This window comes from Pteropus medius, unplaced genomic scaffold, assembly GCF_902729225.1.
Source record: "Pteropus medius unplaced genomic scaffold, Ma_sr-lr_union100, whole genome shotgun sequence".
Lineage (NCBI taxonomy): Eukaryota > Metazoa > Chordata > Mammalia > Chiroptera > Pteropodidae > Pteropus > Pteropus medius.
The window spans coordinates 32186033-32205793 of NW_024351730.1; the positions used below are offsets into that span (position 1 = coordinate 32186033).

General features: G+C 34.4%; 1 protein-coding gene and 1 long non-coding RNA gene across 7 annotated transcripts in view; one reads left to right on the plus strand and one right to left on the minus strand.

Moving 5' to 3' along the window:
- Positions 1-19761, minus strand: part of MAPK10 (mitogen-activated protein kinase 10) — a 431719-nt gene that overhangs the window by 325951 nt on the left and 86007 nt on the right. For 2 of the 5 annotated variants that reach the window (XM_039845809.1, XM_039845810.1), the window contains exon 2: positions 2798-2868. The exons of the other annotated variants lie outside the window; for them this stretch is intronic. The gene's annotated coding sequence lies outside the window, so the exon portion shown is untranslated. The remainder of the gene's footprint in view (positions 1-2797; positions 2869-19761) is intronic. 5 annotated transcript variants of the gene reach the window in all.
- The window catches only part of LOC120588357 (uncharacterized), an 86407-nt gene continuing 81565 nt past the window's right edge, over positions 14920-19761 (plus strand). Inside the window, exon 1 of one of the 2 annotated variants that reach the window (XR_005649233.1) lies at positions 14920-15156. This is a non-coding gene — a long non-coding RNA (uncharacterized LOC120588357). The remainder of the gene's footprint in view (positions 15157-19761) is intronic. The other variant, XR_005649232.1, reaches the window with a different exon arrangement.

The following is a 19761-nucleotide window of genomic DNA, read 5'->3' on the forward strand; positions in this document are numbered from 1 at the left end:
ATGACATATTTATCAGAGTCCTTTCATAGTATAAAGCTAAGGAATTATTTCTTACTAATATTTCATCATTTTTAGCACAATTTCTCCTCACACAAATTTTCTTCATGTGGAGGATATATTCATTATAATCAGAATGCAGCCCAATACAAGCATTTATGTACTAAATGATTAGAAAATGGCTGTGCGTCATTGTCGTCTCCAAACAGACTGGCTTCATTTTCATTTGTCGAGATGCAAATTCCACCTTCCCCCTGGACTTAATAGTGCATTAAACAGCATTTACCATGGTTTTTGTGGGGTTTTTTTGTTTTTGTTTTTAGCTTTTGGAAACTTCTGAGAAGAGAATCACTATACATGAAGAACAATATTATCATTCAACAAGAATAAAATAAAACTGCTTTACTCCATTTTATATATTGCCAGTTTGGGGTGTTTTTTTTTTTTTTGAAAGATTATCTGGGCCTGCCACTTGCTTCCTCAGCACAATTGAACACATAATTACTATGTAAATTTGGATTTCCACATGCTTCCAGAGAAACATAGACCTTTTGGTATTGGAGATTTCAAAGCATTAATTATTTGGAATGTGATCCATTTGACTTAATCTGTAAAATGAAGATAATTCTTATCTGCCTTGCAGGGTTTAGTATTAGGATTAATTACTTAATTTTGGGTAAGCAATTTGAACATAAAAAGCGCTATATAAATGAAGGTAAGTCCTAATATTATTAAAACAGAAATTACTGAGCCATTCTGCAAAGAAGCACAGAAACATCTTGTGTTTATTATTATTCTGTTATTATTATTGTTATTATGTTTATTATTAGATTATTCTCTAATATTTTCTAAAGTAAACAATGTAAGACAACACGTAGACTTTTTTCTTCAAGACCTGATACTCACATAAGTGTTTTCCTTCCTTCACAAAAGTTGCACCAAGCATATCGTTACCATTAAAATATGTGATTCCCTAATATAGTAATGTTGACTTTTTCATAAAATATTGTGATATAGCTCACACCACTGAAATATTTTTTGATTTTGAGAGTATTGGAAAGAAATGGTAAGTCTCTTTAAAAAATTACTTGCTTAAAATAAAAGAAGAAAGATATATGCCGATACACCTTTAAATTCAGTTCCCAAAACCAATGGAGAAAGAATGCTTTCCATTTTAACTAAGAAATTTCAGACGCCCTATTATGTACCTATACAGATTCCTGGTAATATTTAAAAACTGCTCAAAAAATAATTATTGATTAAGAATCCAACATTCTGTAAGGAGAGGAAAGAATAGAACTGATCTCTGTTATTAAATGTTTAAATGGCTCTTTATTTTCTACAGCATAAAGTATTAATTCATCAGCACAGTACCAAAGTCTTCATCATTCTTTTACTGCCTAATTCTGAAACCTTGATTATTCTTTCATTTAACCAATACTTTTTAAACAATTATTATTTGAGCACCTGCTATGGGCCAGGCCCTTTGTTAAGTGCTGGGAATGCAAAAGGAGAGAGAGCGAGAGAGAGAAAATTCCTGACAGCACAAAGATTAAACCCCAGTAGGAGATACAGATAGTTAACCAACAAATGGTTAATCATGTATACAGCATAGTTGTATCAGGGACTACAAAGATTATTACAGGATTCAATAAATGCATATAACAGAGAACCCTAATCTGATGGGTAGAAAAATTATTCTTACAAAAGTGCTACTTAAAGTAAGACCCGAAAAAAAAAATTATTCAGGCAATGTTGCAGAGGCATGAAGAGGAACAGGTGACAGTCTGTGTAGATGCTCTGAGGGGAAAGGCACCTTGTACAATAGAGGAAAAAAAAAGAAGTGGCTGGAGATGGGGCTACAAGGGTAGGTGAGGGCCCAAATTAGAGAAGCGTTTTATACAAATTTAGTACCTTATCCTAAGAGCAACGAAAACCCATTTGAAGTATTTGAAGCAGTAGTATGAAATATTTACATGTGTGCCTTATAAAATCATTCTGAAAAAACTCTTCTGGCTGTCGTTACAATGACAGACTAGAAAAGATGTTAAGGAAAAAAAAGGAGGAAGAGAATAAAGGAGGGAGGAAAGGAGAAATGCAAAAGAGAAAAAAGAGAATAAAAGAGAAAAGTAAAGAAAGCTCTTAAACAATTTTAAAAGTCAAATGACAATCAAGAAAAAATCATTTCTATCATATTAGGCAAAGAGCTAATCCCCACAATATCTACAGAGCATCTACAAGTCACTAAAAGACTAACAACTCAATTTTTTAAATAAACAAATGAACAGTTTATAGAAAAGAAAATGCAAGTGTTAAGAACATATGCAAATATATTCGTAATTAGGTAAATAAAATTAAAATAATATTTTGAGATCTTTTTTTATCTACAATGTTGGCAACACTAAGGGCCCACTTGAATGCCAGTCTGGGAGTTTAGGTAAATGTCACCTAACAAAATAGTTAAACAGAGTTTCTACTCAAAATTGTATATTTTGTTTACGGAAATTCACATTCTACTCTCACATAAAAGACACTTAAAAAACCCTTCTGTAAAGAAATTCTATTTAATTTGCATTGACCCAATGTTGCAGGTTAGGTCTTCACAAAGCAAATTCTAAACTGGGAGATTTGTATGCAAGATGCTTATTGGGAATTGGTCACCCTCCAAAAGCTAGAGCTGATAATAGGAGATGCTGCTACATAACTACACTCACTATTACTGTGGGAATGACAGAATCCCTAAATCGCACAAGCCAAGTGGTGGTAATTAACTTTTAGACAAAAAAAAAGGCATAATTACCATAATAGGCAGCAAGAACAGAATGGCCAGACTCTCAGGGATCAGTGGATACGGCAAATAAAACAGAGTTCCTACAGGAAAGATACATGAATAACCAATAAGGATAATCCTTAATTTATATAATCATCCTAATTTACATAAATCATGAATGGATGAGCAAAAGGCTAAAGTCAGCCCTTTCAAAATCATGATTCCTTGTCCTATTTCAGGCCTGAGCCAATTCTCAGACACAGAACTCACTCCCTGAATTAGAGGCTGGGTCTACATTAGGAAGGATTGTGAAATACTTTGGAAAGTGTACATAGTAGTAATTCTCCAACCTTACCCCCAAGATACTACAGCGATTCACTCAGTAAATGATATACTGGACAAAGAGAATGCCCAGATCTTTTGAGAGCTGTTGTATATATGGTCTGAACTGTCATTGACATCTGGTGGTGCAAAGTTCCATCATGGAGATGAGGTAGTAAATGGAGTCCTGGCCAAGACAGGACTCCATGAGACAGACAATAATATTAATTCACAGTCTTGACCCAAGGCTATAATCTTGCTCCCTATTATAAAGAAGGCACCTGGGCCATCTGGACATTCTACAGAGCATCACATTAATTCAGTAAACTGATGATATCACATAAATCAGACCTGATTAGCAAGAAGTGACAAGTATTCTGGGTGCCATAGTAAGACTCACGTGCTCCAGAAGATGAGAGATAATCCCTACAAAGACTCAAGAGCCTATCTCACCAGTAAAAATTTTAAGGGCCCATTAAAGAGCAAGTTATCTGCCTCACACATCTTACCTTCAAGAAAGAAGCACAGCACTCTCCAGGCCAATCTGGGATTTTTAATGCAGTGTTTTCTGCATTTGAAATAAAGCACCAACCCATTTATTGAGTGATGAGAAGACTGTTAGATTTAATTTGGTCCCAGAGCACTTTCTTCCCTAGCTTTTTCCCCTTCTCCTAACCTGATTCTGTCACCCGCTTTCTCCTAGAACACTTCCACAATATTCACTGACATAAGAAACCCCATCTTAGGTTCTGCTTCTAGGGAATGAAAACCAAGTCACGATGCCCCAGTTTTCTCACCCATACCCACTATTATTATCCCTCTATTACAGAGTAGGAAATTGAGGATTAAAATTGAAGATAAAATGCTTAGAATCTGCCTGACACATTGGATGCTCAATAAGTGATAACTAATACTAATATTATCCTCCACAAATTCATGAAAAAACAACCTGCACTTGTAAAATATAATGTAGTTCATTATGACGTATTAGAGTCATAATCCCTTATTAGGCTCAAAAAAAGAAATTATCCATCTCATTGTTTTTTCCTGGAGAGGGATAAAAAATTATCAGATCTCAGATCCTTTTCTCTGTGCAATATAAACCTAAATCTAAATACTAGCCATATTTGTATCCTATTTACCCAACATTTATTCCTATGTAAGGGCTAAGTTCCTGATTTACAAATTTTCAACAAACTCAATTTTGTCTTAAATATTTTAATAATATATATAGTGATCTGAAAATGAGATAAACAGAAGTGAGAACAATAATTAGCCAAATAACATTCTAAAATGTTGTCCAGCTAATCCTAAGAAATAAATCTCAGTCCTTAAAAAAGGATTACCTTTGAAACTGTTCTTTGAAATTAAATTTACCCTTCTTTCAAGAAGCAAAGGTTTACGCCCTTTTATTGAACACTTAATAATATGTCAGATTTATCACTTTTTTTTTTCTGCGTAATAAACTACTCCAAATCAGTAGCTTAAAATAACATTCATGTTATTGTTTATGATTCTGTAAGTTAACAGTTTATTCTGGATTCAGGTAGGTTGTTCTTCTGTTAGTCTCACATAGAATTATTCTATAGCTACAGCAGTATATAGGCTTGACTGGTATCTTAGTCCATTTGAGCTGCTATAGCGAAATTCCATAGGCTGGTGACTTGAACAACAAACAGTATTTCTCACAGTTCTGGAGGATGGAAGTCCAAGATTAAGGTGCCAGCAGATAAAGTGTCTGGTAAGAGCCCGCTACTTAATTCATAGATGGGCTGTCTTCTCACTGTGGCCTCAAATAACAGAAGAAACAAGGGTCCTCTGGGTCCTCTTTGTTTTTTTGATTAAATTAATTTATTTAAATTAGTTTCAAATATACAGTACATTGGTTAGACATCTACGATGTTCATAAAATGATCCCCCCCACCATTGCTCCCTCCCTCCCCTGGCCCTCCACTTAGCCATCATATTAATGCTAACTACATTCCCTCTTCCATGCTCCCCGTGTCTCTGGGTCCTCTTTTATAAGGGCACCAATCCTATTCGTGAGAGTTCACTCTCATGGCCTAATCACTTCCCAAAGGCCTCGCCTCCAAATACCATCTCATTGGGCATTATGATTTAACACATGAATTTGGGGAGATACAAACATTCAGTCTATAGCAACTGGGCTGCGTAGGCTAATATGGCCTCCCTCCTATGTCTAATGGTTGGTGTTGACTCAGTTGTGCCTCTCTCGCTACCTGGTCTCATTCTCAAGAAATCTTCTTCACACAAAAATCAAAAGTTTCAAGAGGATAAGAACAAAAGCCTCTTAATGCCTTAGAAGTACCACAACAGCACTTCAACCTCATTTTATTAGTCAAACTGTGAGTTTGAAAGCCCGCCCAAACTCAAGAGGGAGTTGGTTGGGTGGATAAATAGGGGAGAATAGATTTAATCTCTTAGTGGAAGAAATGGCAAATCATGTTACTAAGAGGCATAAATATAGAGATGGGATCAATTGATTTGGCTATCTTTGTAAATAACCATTCACCCTAGACTCTATATATTTTACATATATTCACTATGTTATTTATTCTCATAATAATGGTATAGGGTAAAGATTTTCAGTCCCATTTCACAAATGCAGAAATTCTGGATCAAGTTTGGAATCTTATTTGTTCCTAGGTTATTTTATTAGAATTTCCTCTAGCCTACTCATACGTTTCAATGAAATTGACTGCTTTTTATATTAACCACTTTATAAGTAGAAAGTAGGCTGATAAATAGAGCTTTGTGAACAAAGAAAGATGTAGTACTAATTACATATCATCTCATGTTCCCATCTGTGGTCCAGAGTCAAAATATTCTCACAGTCTGGGCCTTCTTTTATCAGGATGAATGGCCAATGGAACCGAAGTATTAATAACTACTAGACAATGACTGGGCTGGGCTGGGTCCAACGCCAAGGCTCCAATTCAAGGGAGCATTTAAGGAATAAGAGTGATCCTTGGTGTCACTTAAATTAATGTTTTTCAAATTGGAGTTCATGACACATTAATGAGCAGTGAAATCAACTTAGGGAGCTACCACTAGCATTTCTTAAATGAAAGTGAATAAATTATAATAGAATAGAAACTATCTGTAATGGCACCAGAGCACCATAGGCTATGGCTAGAACTCAAATATTTTAAAGTGTAATCCCAATAGCTCCTGTCAACCAGACAGGGCTGGCTCCTCATAGTCCTCTTCGTTCCATCTGCTACATTAGCTCGAGTCCTAATGATTATTGGCTTAGTTGGTTAATAGTACTTATTTAGCTATAATCTTACTTATTAAGCTTAGCCAAATTCAACTAATATTAGAAACAAAGCCTTCTTAAAGCCCATGCAACATTACCTAATAGTCACTGGCATTTTAAATCATATCAAAATCAACATCTAACCTCAAACTTAGTGATAAGATTTATAACAAATTTTTGTTCTAAGGGAGATAATCGTAATGTTTTACTTAAAATTCCTGTACAGAAGCTGACACCAACTTTCTTTTTTCTTTACTTTTAAAGATGAAATATTCTCATAGAAAACTTTAAGAAATGTCCTATTCGAGTAAGGAACTGGGAAAATTCATCAGTATGTTCTACTATCTAAAAAGATAAAGATACAGAAAAATTCTCCTCCTCCCTGGAGTTCGTACTTCGGCAATCTCAATCACTTTGAGTACAACTAGACTCGGATATAATTATAAAGGACTCTGAGTAACTCCTAAGTGGCCAAAATGAAAGTCACAAATCTAGGTGCTAAAAGCCCTTTTAGTTTTATTAAGATAATTTTTACTCAATTAATGTTTCTATTTTCTTCATAGCACATCCAAGGAAAAAAATTACTAAAAGTTGCAGTTGGAAGTAAGTATAGAGATAACAACAGGAGTGGCAGCTGACAGCCCACTGATTTAAGAGATAAGAAAACTATCAAAACTTTGAGGACACCAAAAGCATAGCAGTCTCTGATCATTTTGTGCAAGCACTAATGTAGCTTTTTCCAATGCTATTTTAAATTGTTTTACAACTTTTATTTTACAACAGTTTTGCTGCTGGTATGTATAAATAAAATTTATTTTTATATATTAACTTTGTATCCAACAACTTAGGTAAATTTATTTAATTATAAAATTTATCTGCAGCATTTTGGGTTTCGTGAATCCAATCATGTCCTCTGTGCATAATGATTGTTTTACTTCTCCCTTCCCACTTACTTATACCTTTTTTTTACTTGTCTTACTACCCTAGCTAGGACCTCACATAAAAGAAAGAAAAGAAAGGAAGAAAAGAAGGGAAGGGAGGGAGGGAGGGGAGGGGAGGGGAGGGAGGGAGGGGAGGAGGGAGGGAGGGAGGGAGGGAGAGGAAGGAAGAAAGAAAGAAAGAGAGAGAGAGAGAGAGAGAGAGAGAGAGAGAGAGAGAAAGAAAGAAAGAAAGAAAGAAAGTAGTGCTAGAGAACATCTTATCTTTTTCCTCATACCAGCGAATATGGTTTCAATATTTCACCATTACAAATGATGTTTGCCACAGGTTTTTTTAAATTAAGAAAGTTCCCTTCTCTTCAGTTTGCTGAGAGTTTTTGTTTGGTAGGTTAATTTTGGTTTTGGGTTTTTTTGTTGTTGTTTTTTACCATGGTTCGGTGTTAAATTTTATCAGATGCCTTTTCCTTCCATTTAGATAATTGTGTTATTTTCTCTTTTATTCTATTATTGTAGAGAATTACATCGATCAATATTTCAAATGCTAAACTCACCTTGCATTCTTGGAATAAATCAAATTGGATTATAATATAACATAATTTTTCAGGTTCCTAGATTCTGTTTGCTAGTAACTTATTTAAGATTTGTTGCATCTTTCTCTATGAGAGATTGGCCTGTAATTTTCCGTTACTATTGTGTCCTCGTCAATTTTATATCAAGCATTAGTGATAAAGAGATTGTAGAAGAGAGGCAATGCTTATACACAGCTAGTGGGAGTGTAACCACTTTGAAAAATTATTTGGTAATATCTTCTTACTCTGACCATATACATAACTTATGATCTCACAATTCTAAAGATACACCAAATAGTAATGCCTCTATGTACATCAGAATACAAGTGTGCTCATTACATTATTTGTAAAAGCACATAAGTAAAAAAACACTGATGTCCATTAATAGTAGAACGGATAAAGTGTGATATATTCATTTAGTGGAATATTCCACAACAATAAAAAGGAATAAACTGTTGCTAAATATATCATCATGATTCTCACAAATATAATGATAATTGAAAGAAGCCAGACCAAAATAAAAGTATGTGCTGGGTGATACTACTTACATAAAATTCATAAATTGGCAAACAGTTCTATGGTGTTAGGAATTCAGGCCACTGATTGCCTTGAGAAGGAGTAAGTCACTGAGAGAGGGCTTAATTTGGGGTGGGAGGCTCCTGAATGACTAGCGATGTTCTTATTCTTGATCTGGGTGACACTTCCACTTTGTGGAAATTCATAGAACTGTACACTTATGTATATTTTTTATGTATATTGTACTTCAATAAATATTTTTGTAAAAGATGTATATATTGACATACAACATACATAAAGAAAAATATAAAGATTTTTTAAATGTGATTATATATTTTCTCTCTGTGGGGATCATAATATAGAGTACAAAATTGGAAGTTGTATTAGTTCGAGTCCTACAACAAGCAGCTGCAAAGAAAAGATTTAACATGTAAGGATTTTACTCAGGGGAATGCCCGTGTGAGAAACCAAGTAAGGAGCTAGTAAGGAGCTGGCAGAGTCATATCCACCATGAAAGTCTGACTTGCATGAAGGAGGAAAGGAAGGTTGAGTGGAAGTGTCCTACACTGCAATATAGTCTACGGAAGATTTAACAAGTCCATCGAGGAATCTCATGGCCCCCAGGAATGGAAGTGCCTTAGTGTCCCTGCCATGCTCAGACACTGTTAAATGCAGCAAAGGACAGCAGCTAGGCTTTTTGGTCAGTCACACTCCCTGTAGTTGAAGCACGACATGCACATTCTTGTCACTACAGATGCTTCAGCAAAGTTATTTTTTTCCTATTAAAATAGTTATTTTAATTTTTAATTTTTTAATTTTTATTTACTTTTAAAATTACATACAGTAAAAATAACTTTTTTTGATAGACAGTAGCATGAGTTTTGGCAAATGCACAGTCATATAGCCACAGTCACTATTTATCAGTTTCCTCACCCTAAAAATTCTCTCTTGACACAACTTTAAAGTCACCCTCTCACCTCACCACCATTTGTTTAAAAATGTGTGTGCACTTGAGTGTCTGTTTGAAAATACTTACACAAAGAGTTAGCATTGTTTATCTGTGGATAAGTGTAAGAACTGGTGTTTTTCTCTTTGCATTTCCGATTTTCTCAATGAGTATTGCAGAATGGGAAAGGTGGAAGGAATAAAAGCAAAGCATTACAGAGAAATAAAAACATATTTAATTATTAATAGTGATGGATGAATCATCAAGAAAAAGTTACAATGTATTTGGTACACTTATTAAAGAAGGCAGATTCATATTAAATATTAAACTATTCTGTTTAGTTGAGTAAGTTTCATTTGTATAGAGAAAACATCATTTCTTCAGCAATGCCAGCAAAAGGAGACAGAGTGTATTTGTGTGTGCATATTTGCATAGATACGCCATGAGTGTGTGTATACTTGTCTGTGTGCTCTACAAAGTAAACCTGGGACTCTCTAGGCTTTTTCGTTTAGTCAGAGAGAAGATCTGACCTAGAGGGCGATGTTTTAATTCATCGTAAAGCCTGCACTGGAACTGCAGCGCAGTTATTCTTATTTTGCTACAAGCACTGAGTCCACAGAGGAACTCATGCTTCAATAGTTTCCCTCAGTTTAGGTCAAAGAGACCTACTTTTGCATTACATAGTTACAGAATCATATGAACCTTTAGCCACAAAGCTCATGTCCCAAAGATATGTTATTATTTCTCAACAGAAATTTCAGGCTTCGAACTGCAGCTTTCACAGCTCATATGGTTCTGTAGATTTCTTTTCACTGAAAGCTAGAAAAATGTTGCCCAGAGGACTTTATCTTCTCTATCTTTTTTTTTTTTTTTAAATAGTCTCAGTCTTGCTGACAACCAGAGCACAGAACTACAGGCATTTTTCCTAAACAGAGGTATTTTCCAAGTCATTCAAAAGCACTGTATTTTTTAAAGCAATCTCAAGCAAGGTCACAGCAATCTGATATGCCCAAAAGACCAGTGATTTAGAAAACAAAGACTAAGGTGTCAGTCAGATCGGAGACACCATCCATACTACAGCACAAAGAAGAAACCGAAGAGAAGACATACAAGCAGCATATTTAAGGAGCATTCTGGTTCCCACGATAGTCTCTATTGAGGCCTTCCTGCTGTTTTCTGGTATTCTGTTAATAAACAGAAAGAGTAGTAAATTCCACTTGGAGCTTGAAAAGATTTTTCTTTAAATCTAACAACACAAAAGGAGGTCTTCTTGTGAGTTATTAATGTATGGAGACAAAAATCAAACAGGTAATAGCAAGATAAGTAATAACAACTTATCTTGCAGTAGTGGAGGTAAAATTAATTTATATATATTTCTAATATATTTAAAATTTTTATGATAAAAATATAAAGAAAAACAAAACACTTAAAGGTTAATTAGCTTCCCTAAGGTCACACATAATAAATGGGTGTTAATATTTTGTTCATTTGCTTTAAATCTTTTGTTCTTTTTAGAAATCAATTATACACATAAATGAAGAACATTTTAATCCTTACTGATTCAATTCCTACTTACATGTACAGAAGAATTATTATCCTGAATATGATATGTACCTTTCTGTTATGTTATTGTACCTTTATCATATACTATGCATCCATAAGCAATATGTAGAATTGTTTCTATGTATCATTCTGCATCTGTTTTTTTGACTCTATGTGTTTATGATATAGCCACTTTAAATTATATAAACCCAATATATTCAACTGCATCACAGTAGTCCATCATATAAACATATCACCATTTAATTAGTCCTCTTACTAATGACAGATATTTAGGATGTTTCCTTTTTTTTCACATTAAAAACAATGCCACTGAGCAGACTTCTGGTTTCCAGCCAGGCAGCTTAGAGGTCAGGAGTCCTTCCTAACAAGTAAAAAGCTGAAAATTGACACCTCTTTAGACTCATCAAATTCAGCTTAGCTGGCACTTTGGTTTTTCTGTTTGTTTGTTTGTTTTTTAATGTTTATGTATTTTTTTAATTGGAGAAACGATTTAAATTTTTTCCCCCATCTACCTCCCCTCTCCCCTTCCCCTCTACCCTCTGGTAACCTCTAGTCCATTGTCCATGCCCATGAGTCTCTGTTTGTCCTGTTCATTTGTTGCTTTTAGGTTTATATCCCACATATATTAGCTGGCACTTTCATTGCAATCTTGTGAAATCCTGAGCAAAGAACCTAGCTAAATTGTGCCTAAACTCCTAATCCATAGAAACTGTGAGAAAATAAGTGTATGTTGTTTTAAGCTCTAAATTTGTGGTAATTTGTTATAGCAGACACAGAAAACTAATATAAAGCAACAAATCCTGTCTCTGAACATTACAACTACAAGCAGGATATATCTCTTATAGTTTAGCAAATTTATGGTGGAGGTTAGTCCTGATGAAATATCAGTATAATATAGTTTTATTCTCTCTCTAAATTTACAGTGTTGAGTAGAGAATTCCAGAATATCCCCAGATACTCCAAAGCTCAAAACTTTGACATAACTCTTTCATATCACATACTTCAAACCTAAACTAAATATTTTTGTCAGCATTCAGAATCTGTCTAAATTAAAATCTTTTGCAAGTACAAGAGTCTATTTGAAAAATGAAAGTATTATATTAATTTATAACTGCAAAATGGGTGGGGTGGATTCTTATTTTAGAATAACTGAAATGTTGCATTTATCTCTGCCTCTGTCTCTTCAGTCACCTCCAAGGTATGAATTTCAATGCTTTTCTTTTTTTATGGTCAGAGACAAAACCACAAGAGCCTACTCATAATTACAGCTGTAATAACATTTCCATGGCAAACCCGGTTTTCTAGAATTTCACATAATACAGTTATTTAAACACTTACAATCCAGCATATGGGTTCAAACTTAGCATTTAATGCCTCAAGTCTTAAAGCAAACTGTTCCATCTCTTTCATAAAGAACATTAAAATTCTAGCTTACAAAAACAATTCATCGGCTAACCAAACCCTTTTAATGCTTGCAGTTCTAGAATTCCAAACTATTCTCTCCTTTAAAAGCTATTTTCTTTTTCTTCTCCCACATAGTGTAAAGGGCTATGAAGTTAGTGTCTCACCTGCTATTTGTATGTAAATACTGATGTATGATTCACCCTGATTAGATTCAGCCATATTTTAGAGAGATCCTGTGAGTAGACAGGAATTTTCTGAAGAGGATGGGGATTTAACACCACAAAGACTTAAAGGAGCTTGCCCTTGCTCAAGATTACAGAGAAGCTTAGACCACAAATGAAGGAGGCAAGGCCCGATTCTATTTGTAAAGTCCTGGATGCTACAAATAAATTGTATTCAACATCCAGTTTTAAGTTTTCATGTCCTACACTGTTATTCCCAAACTTTCTGGAAAGCTGGTATACCATAGCCTTATATAGCTCTATTGAGAAATATTAAATATAATAAAATACATATGCTGAGGATAAGGCAGTGAAGAAAAGAGGACCTTCGCCAAATCGTTTTGCCTTAGACAAGTATAATGATAGCATGAATAATAAAGCAAACATTTATATGACATACTATGAGCAAAGCACTTTATATAGAGAGTAAGTCAAATTAACTGCTTTACATTGGCTTTCCCTAAACCAGACCCTGAGACAAGGATTTGTGTGAAAGTGATTTAATAAAAGTGTTTTTCAGAAGTGGGAGTGGTGAGACATGTTAGAGGGAGGTTAACTCAATCCCACAGGTGTTCTGGGGTAAAACATACTTCAGAATTATATGTCATCCAGAGTGTCTGATGGCTAGGGGACAAGGAAGATGGAGTATTTATACTCTACAAATGTCAGTCATTGCTTAACAGCTGGGGGAGGGGAGCAGGGAGAAGAGGATATAGTTCCCCAAGTACTTTTGGGTCTACAAACAAAGCAGTGTCTGGAAGCCAAGGACAGTTAACAATAAAGACACCAAGTGCTGGCTCGGGAGTGACAGCTCATCTGGAACATGTGTGCACAAAAATGAAATATTAATCTGAAGATAGTGGACAGCCCACTTACTCTCTAACCCTCACAAGAAACCCACAAAGTAGCTATTAGTTCTACATGCATTTTACAAATGAAGAGATTAAAATACAGAAAGATCAAATGAGATGCCCGAGTTCCTACAGCTGGTAAGTGTCAAGTCAGGATTTGCATCCAGACCATCTGGCTCCAGAGTCTGCACATTTATCCATTATATTATTAAGTCATATGCTAGAGCAGAACATGCAAAGGACTACGGCAGAACTAAAGCCAGGGTTAGGAACTAAACAATAATAGAGAACAAGCTACAGCCAGGAATGACTAAGGTACAGCCCAAATATACTAAAGCAAAGTGATCCCTTTTGGGGAAGATGGGTAATTAAATATCAGACAGTTGGGTTACACATAACATTCATTTCACTTGCAAGGGAGAAATTATTGCAGATAGGAAAGTAGCTGTAGGGAAAGGGAAAGAACAAAAGAAAAATTTTCCTCTTTCTTCCCATTCCCTCCCTAATTCCCACTTCCTCCTTCCCTCCTATACACCTGCATACACACATAGTGAAATCAGAAAGCTTCTTTCACTTTCTGATGTTTATTAAGAATAGTCAGAGAATATTAAACTCAACACACCATAGCAAGGAACTAAGTCAGAGAATTTCTTATAAGCTAAGCCTACCTATCAAAATAGCTTGGGTAACAGATATCTTTTTAATTAATTTTAAAAGCTAGTTGCTTCAATACTTAATTTGAGACTCCCCAGGAAGGTCTGTGATCCATAAAATATCTGTTTGTCAGTTAAATTACTACTACATCTACCATTAGATCTTCCCTAATTAAAATATTATAGATTTTCAAAGAGTCTTCTGCAGGTTTCAACAACAAACTCCCCTCACATTACCAACATAACAAAATGCTGGATAAACTATAACCCCCAAATTAGTCTACACAGCTATATAGGTAATAATAATAAATTAGAAAGGTAGATCTCAAGTGCCAGAAACTCAAAAGCCAGAGGTATAACTCAAGAAGGCAATGCCATGGATCTGGAGGACAGGGCCAGGAGGGATGGTACAGAAAACCAAGTCCTGGACGAGGCTTTCTCTAAGACAGGAAACCTAAAAGGAAAAAATGCAACTCCACACAGGCAGAGAAAAAAAGTCTTCCTTGAATAATTAAAACCCCAAGCCTTCAAGATACCAGAAAGAGATTGCATACACATGGGAACTGGAGAGATGGCACAAATTGTATTAAAAATATTAGAGGAAAAGGATGAAGTGGCCAAAGAATGCTGGTTGGCATATTTGATTATCCAGAAGAAAAGATAAAATAAAGTTAGATCTTGAGCTCATACCATATTCAAAAATAAATTCCAGATAGATCAAAAACACAAATGTAAAAATCAAATCTTTCAAAGAACATACAGAATATTTTTATGACATTTAGTCAGGAAATTATTTCTTAAACGTGACATAAAAAGCACAAACCGACTGGGAAACTTGACGTAGCACATTACATCAATGTGAAAATATTTGCTGCCCCTCCCTACCAGGGTCACTTGTGGGAGATCATATACCTACACTCCATGTCACTTGCTTTAACCATTAAAATCTGGATATAAAGTGATGTGTGCCACTTGCAAACAGAAGCTTTAAGAGCCTTCCTTTGGGTCTGCAAGTCTCTCTTTTCTCTGTGCTACGAGACCAGAATGTCCAAAACAGGAGCTGCATCTTTGGCTACAGTCCCTGAAGTGAAAAAGATGTGAAACAGAGCCTATCGATCCACGTGAATGTGAGTGAAAAAGAAGCTTTGGTTGCAGTAAACCCTGAGATTTGGGGATTCAGTTACCATGGCACAATTTACCTTAAGCTAACTAAAACATTGTGCTACATTGAAATATAAAAACAGAGTGTATGTGTGTGTGTGTGTGTGTGTGTGTGTGTGTGTTATACCAGGTTGCGGGGGTTCACTGTATACCACAGGGTATATATTTCATTTTTAAATGTTTTTGAAGCAAATATGGCAAAAAATGTTGATATTTGTAAATCAGATGTTGAACAGTAACAGTGTAAACTTTTACTGAAGGCCTGGGATCCTGGAAAACAGCAATGTTTAAAGAAATCCCCCCACTCACCACCCGTACAGGTTCAGGAAAATGGCTTATCGAAAAGAACCACTGCTCGCCATGTAAATTAGATAAGATTCATGGATCCCTTGTTTACCTTAGACATGGCCAGATAAAGAATTCCCGTTCATTCCTTGCTTCCGATTCTCCACTCCCTGCCTCATAAATAATTAGCTGAACCGCTCGTCCCCACTGATCAGTGGGAACAAAAAGCTTGTTAAACTCTGATTAACTTCTCTCCTACTCCCAGGTCCCTGAACTTTGGCCAGCAGACAACTGCTTCTTTACAGGCCCTCCTGAAAATAGACTGGCCTCGGGATAGACTGTTCTCTGCACTACTATCTGATCTTGCTACACTTTCATCCCACTTTCCCACACTGTCCTTTCTAGCCTTGTTAGTCCTTTCTATAAAAGAAAATCTCTTTTTCCCTATTTCTTGAGATGCAAACCATTCTATTGGAAGAGGCCCTTTCCCATGTTGCAATAATCCACCCAAATAAAATCTCTCTTTACTAAATCTGGATTTGTTTTTGTTTGACTATCCAGGTACATGTACTTTTTTGCATTTTGAATACTTCATAATGCAAAACAGATTTTGAAGAGCTCCTTATTAAACAGAAAAATAGTTGGTTAAAAGTTGAAACAGAAACATTTTTCAAAATGTCTTTCAAAAAGAACTCAAGTCACATCAACTTTCTAGCAGAGGTAGTAACAGAATTCCTGATAGACTAGGCTGGTCTGGGACTCCTACAAAATACAACTGAAGGAACTGAGATCATTAAATATGAGAAAGAAAAGACTCAAACGGGCAAAACGACTGTCTTCAGATATATGAAGCATTGCTTTTTGGGAAATGGAATAGAAAGTTTCTATATGTTGCCATTAAGTAGAATTGTGATCAATAAATGGAAGCTTCAGGAAGACTTCGGCACAATATAATAAAGAATTGTCCACCATAGCTGTCTCAAGATGGAATGAGCTACGTTCCAAGTCATGACTTCCTCACTAGTGCCAATGTCCAGACATAATCTGTATGAACCCCTAGAATGAGAGTATTGGACATGTTGCTAAGTCAGGTGGGCACTCGGCTTCTGAGCTTTATGGTTCTGTCCACTGGATAATGCAGAGAGCACCTGAGTAAACTTTGTTTTAAGAACCAGGCAATCACTTATTGCCAAGATTTTCCAGTTGCCAATAATTTCCAATGTCATTAAGTAACGGAAAGAGGATAGGAAATACATCCCATTGGCAGATATATGCTTTAAGATTTTTTTACAAGGAGAAAGAGCAAAATCAAAACAATAAGGAAAAGAAGACATTCCTTCACCAAAATGTGCACATAGAAACCAACAAGAACTCTAACTCCCAAATGCCAGGTGTAGCTTATGCTTCTATCTTTAATGGTACTGCATCCATTTTAACTTTTTTATAAGACTAAAAAAAAAAAAAATGTAAAAACTGTAAGTTCTCCGCCAAGGAAATATTTGATAGTTGAATGTTGGATAGGGCCATGAGAGGCTTTTTCTAAAAGCTGTAACAGGAAACTCTGAATGGATTTATCAATCAATCCAACATAATCTAGGCAGCACAAGGTTATGGAATAGCAAAAGAAAATGATAGCTCATTTAAGATTAAGCAACTCCTTTAGACCAAAAAGAAACAAAACAAAACAAAAAAACAAACCAAAAAAAAAAAAAACTTGTCTTGCAGATTTGTTTGTCAATTACTTTCATATGCCAGCCTCTATGACCATGAAAGCCACACGAGGGGTATAATTATATTTCACAGAAGCTGTTCTTGTTTTAAATCTGCCCTTAATATAAAGCAGCCAACAGAGGAAATTATATTTAATAAGACATCTGGCTGCTAAATGAAGATGTATCTCTTTTTTAATCTAAAATAATTTAAATTTGATATATAATTGAAACCAAGTCGATATGATTTGGACCTTCCTGTCCCAAAGAATTATGTTTACAAAAAAATATCAGAATATTTTCATGATGCAAGATTGTATGCTTTAAAGTTTGACAAGTCTGAATAGATATTTTGACATTAACATCTTTCAGGAGATTTTAACTTTTTATTCATGAGATTATGTTTGCTTTAACTAAAATGAATTACATAGGTTATTTGTTTTATCCTATGCTTTTCTTTTTAATATTTATCCATTCATTCATCTTATCCATTCAATTTCTCCAAAGTTGTTTTTACTTATACCTCCCTATGTTAAATAAAATTTTTTCTTCTACTCCCATTGCTCCTTTTCCTTTCTCTGATCCTATATCTTACTCTATCTTTATTCTATCTTTGCAATGAAAAAGATCCATAACTGTCTGGTAAGACTTAAATGTGAGCACGAGGAATTATTTTGTATATAAAAGATCCTCCTATAGAGAGAGGTTTCTTAAAATGTTATCATAGAAAATAGTTAAGAGATGAGGTGAAAAAATAATATAAGAATGCCAAAATACACCGAAACAAGAGTCAGGCCATTCAAAACCTAGAAATTAAGATTAGCGGCTATTACAGTTACCAAAACAAAGCTTGTTATAAGTTATAACTAAAATGTTTATTGACTTTTTTTACTAATTAAGAATTAACATAGTACTTAGAGCAAAACTGCAATAAAAATTTGATACTATAGAGAAATTATCATTAGAAAGAAAGTTTTATTTCGTAAGTATTCAACTGATCTGTTCTTGCAAGAGTGAAAACTGAATCTAGTGGAAGCCTATACACAAAGTCATCTCTTTTCAAAATAATCAGTATTCTGTTTCTTCTTTAAATTATACATAGTTATTCCTGACATTATTTGAAAAGTAAAATTACAATTTAAAATGAAGTTGATATTGTTTGAAAAAATGTTGTTTCCTCAAAATATACAACATTTTAGCACAGTATTCCTGTTATCATGTATGCTATAACAGATTTTATGAAGATCAAATGGAGTGTGTATATATATATATATTTCTTAGTATGCTGAAATAGCTGGCTTCATCAAAATGCCTGAAAGATGCTTTTTGCCTACAGCGGAAATTGTTATATAATTACTATAATGTGTCTGCTATGCTTTTACCTTTTTTTTTTAACAAACATTAGCCCAAGCGATTTCTGGGTATCTTTCTAATATGAGTCAAAAAGGATAACTGTATGAACTGAAAGTATAAATAAAATATGTGAAATTTAGAACAATACAAGAATTTTGCCTTTGATTAAATTACAGTCATTTGCTTTTTAAGACTTTAGGGGTTTTGTTGTGGTTACTGAGAAAATTTCAAAGCAACATTCATCAGAAATAAACCAATTGTTATAATAAACTTATCGTATGTATCAAATTGAGTTACAGTACAGGAAGCTGAAGTACATCATAGATCAAATTCTAATTTCAGCTGTTTCTAACCTTTGTATTGATGAACAGTTCATATTAAAGAGGTTTTCTTTTTAGAAAAATAGAATTCTGAGAAGTATACAAACTTATCTCAGTAATGAGTTCATTTTAGTTCATTTAAATATCTTTTTGTAGTAGGCTAATATTATGTCTTCTACAATTTTATTTTCCCACAATGTTTTCAAACTAGTAAAAATAATTCTAAATGGTATTTATGGATCTCGTTAAGAGATCTATAAGTACTTATGGCTTAATAGGTTTATTCAATTATGGATTTGTGAACATCTGAGGGGAGTGGTTTGGCATTTATACAATGAGGAAAATAATTACAGACTACAGAGAAAGATAGTGTTACAGACTAGAAACACTGGATAAGATTCGGAAATGTGAAAAACATTATACAGACAACTATATGGGGAGAAAGTAAATATTCTCCAGCATTTTTCATGGGCAATAATGTCATTTCTGATTCGCTTATATTTGGCAATAAAAATGCTGTTTCTTTAGAAGTTCTGTCTAGGACCTATGAAAGTTTTAAAGTCTTTCTAAAATGTTCTGCTTAAAAATAATTGTCATAAAATATGTCAAAACCACAAATGTTGTATTTCTATTTGAAGGGGGTCAAAACCAGCCAGATTTGAATAGATGCCATGTAACACCCTTAGTAGATGTTGCTTTAAAGCAGGAGGATTGAGTTTTTCAAAAAGAAAAAATGAGTGAACTATTGTAAAGGTTTTCTTAATTGCCAAGAATTTCACTCAAATTAGAATGAGTATATGGAGAATTTTTTATTAAAAAAAAATTATATATATATATATATAATTCTGAGATATATATATATCTCAGAAGTATCTCGAGGGACTCCAAGGCAGAAAATAAAGTC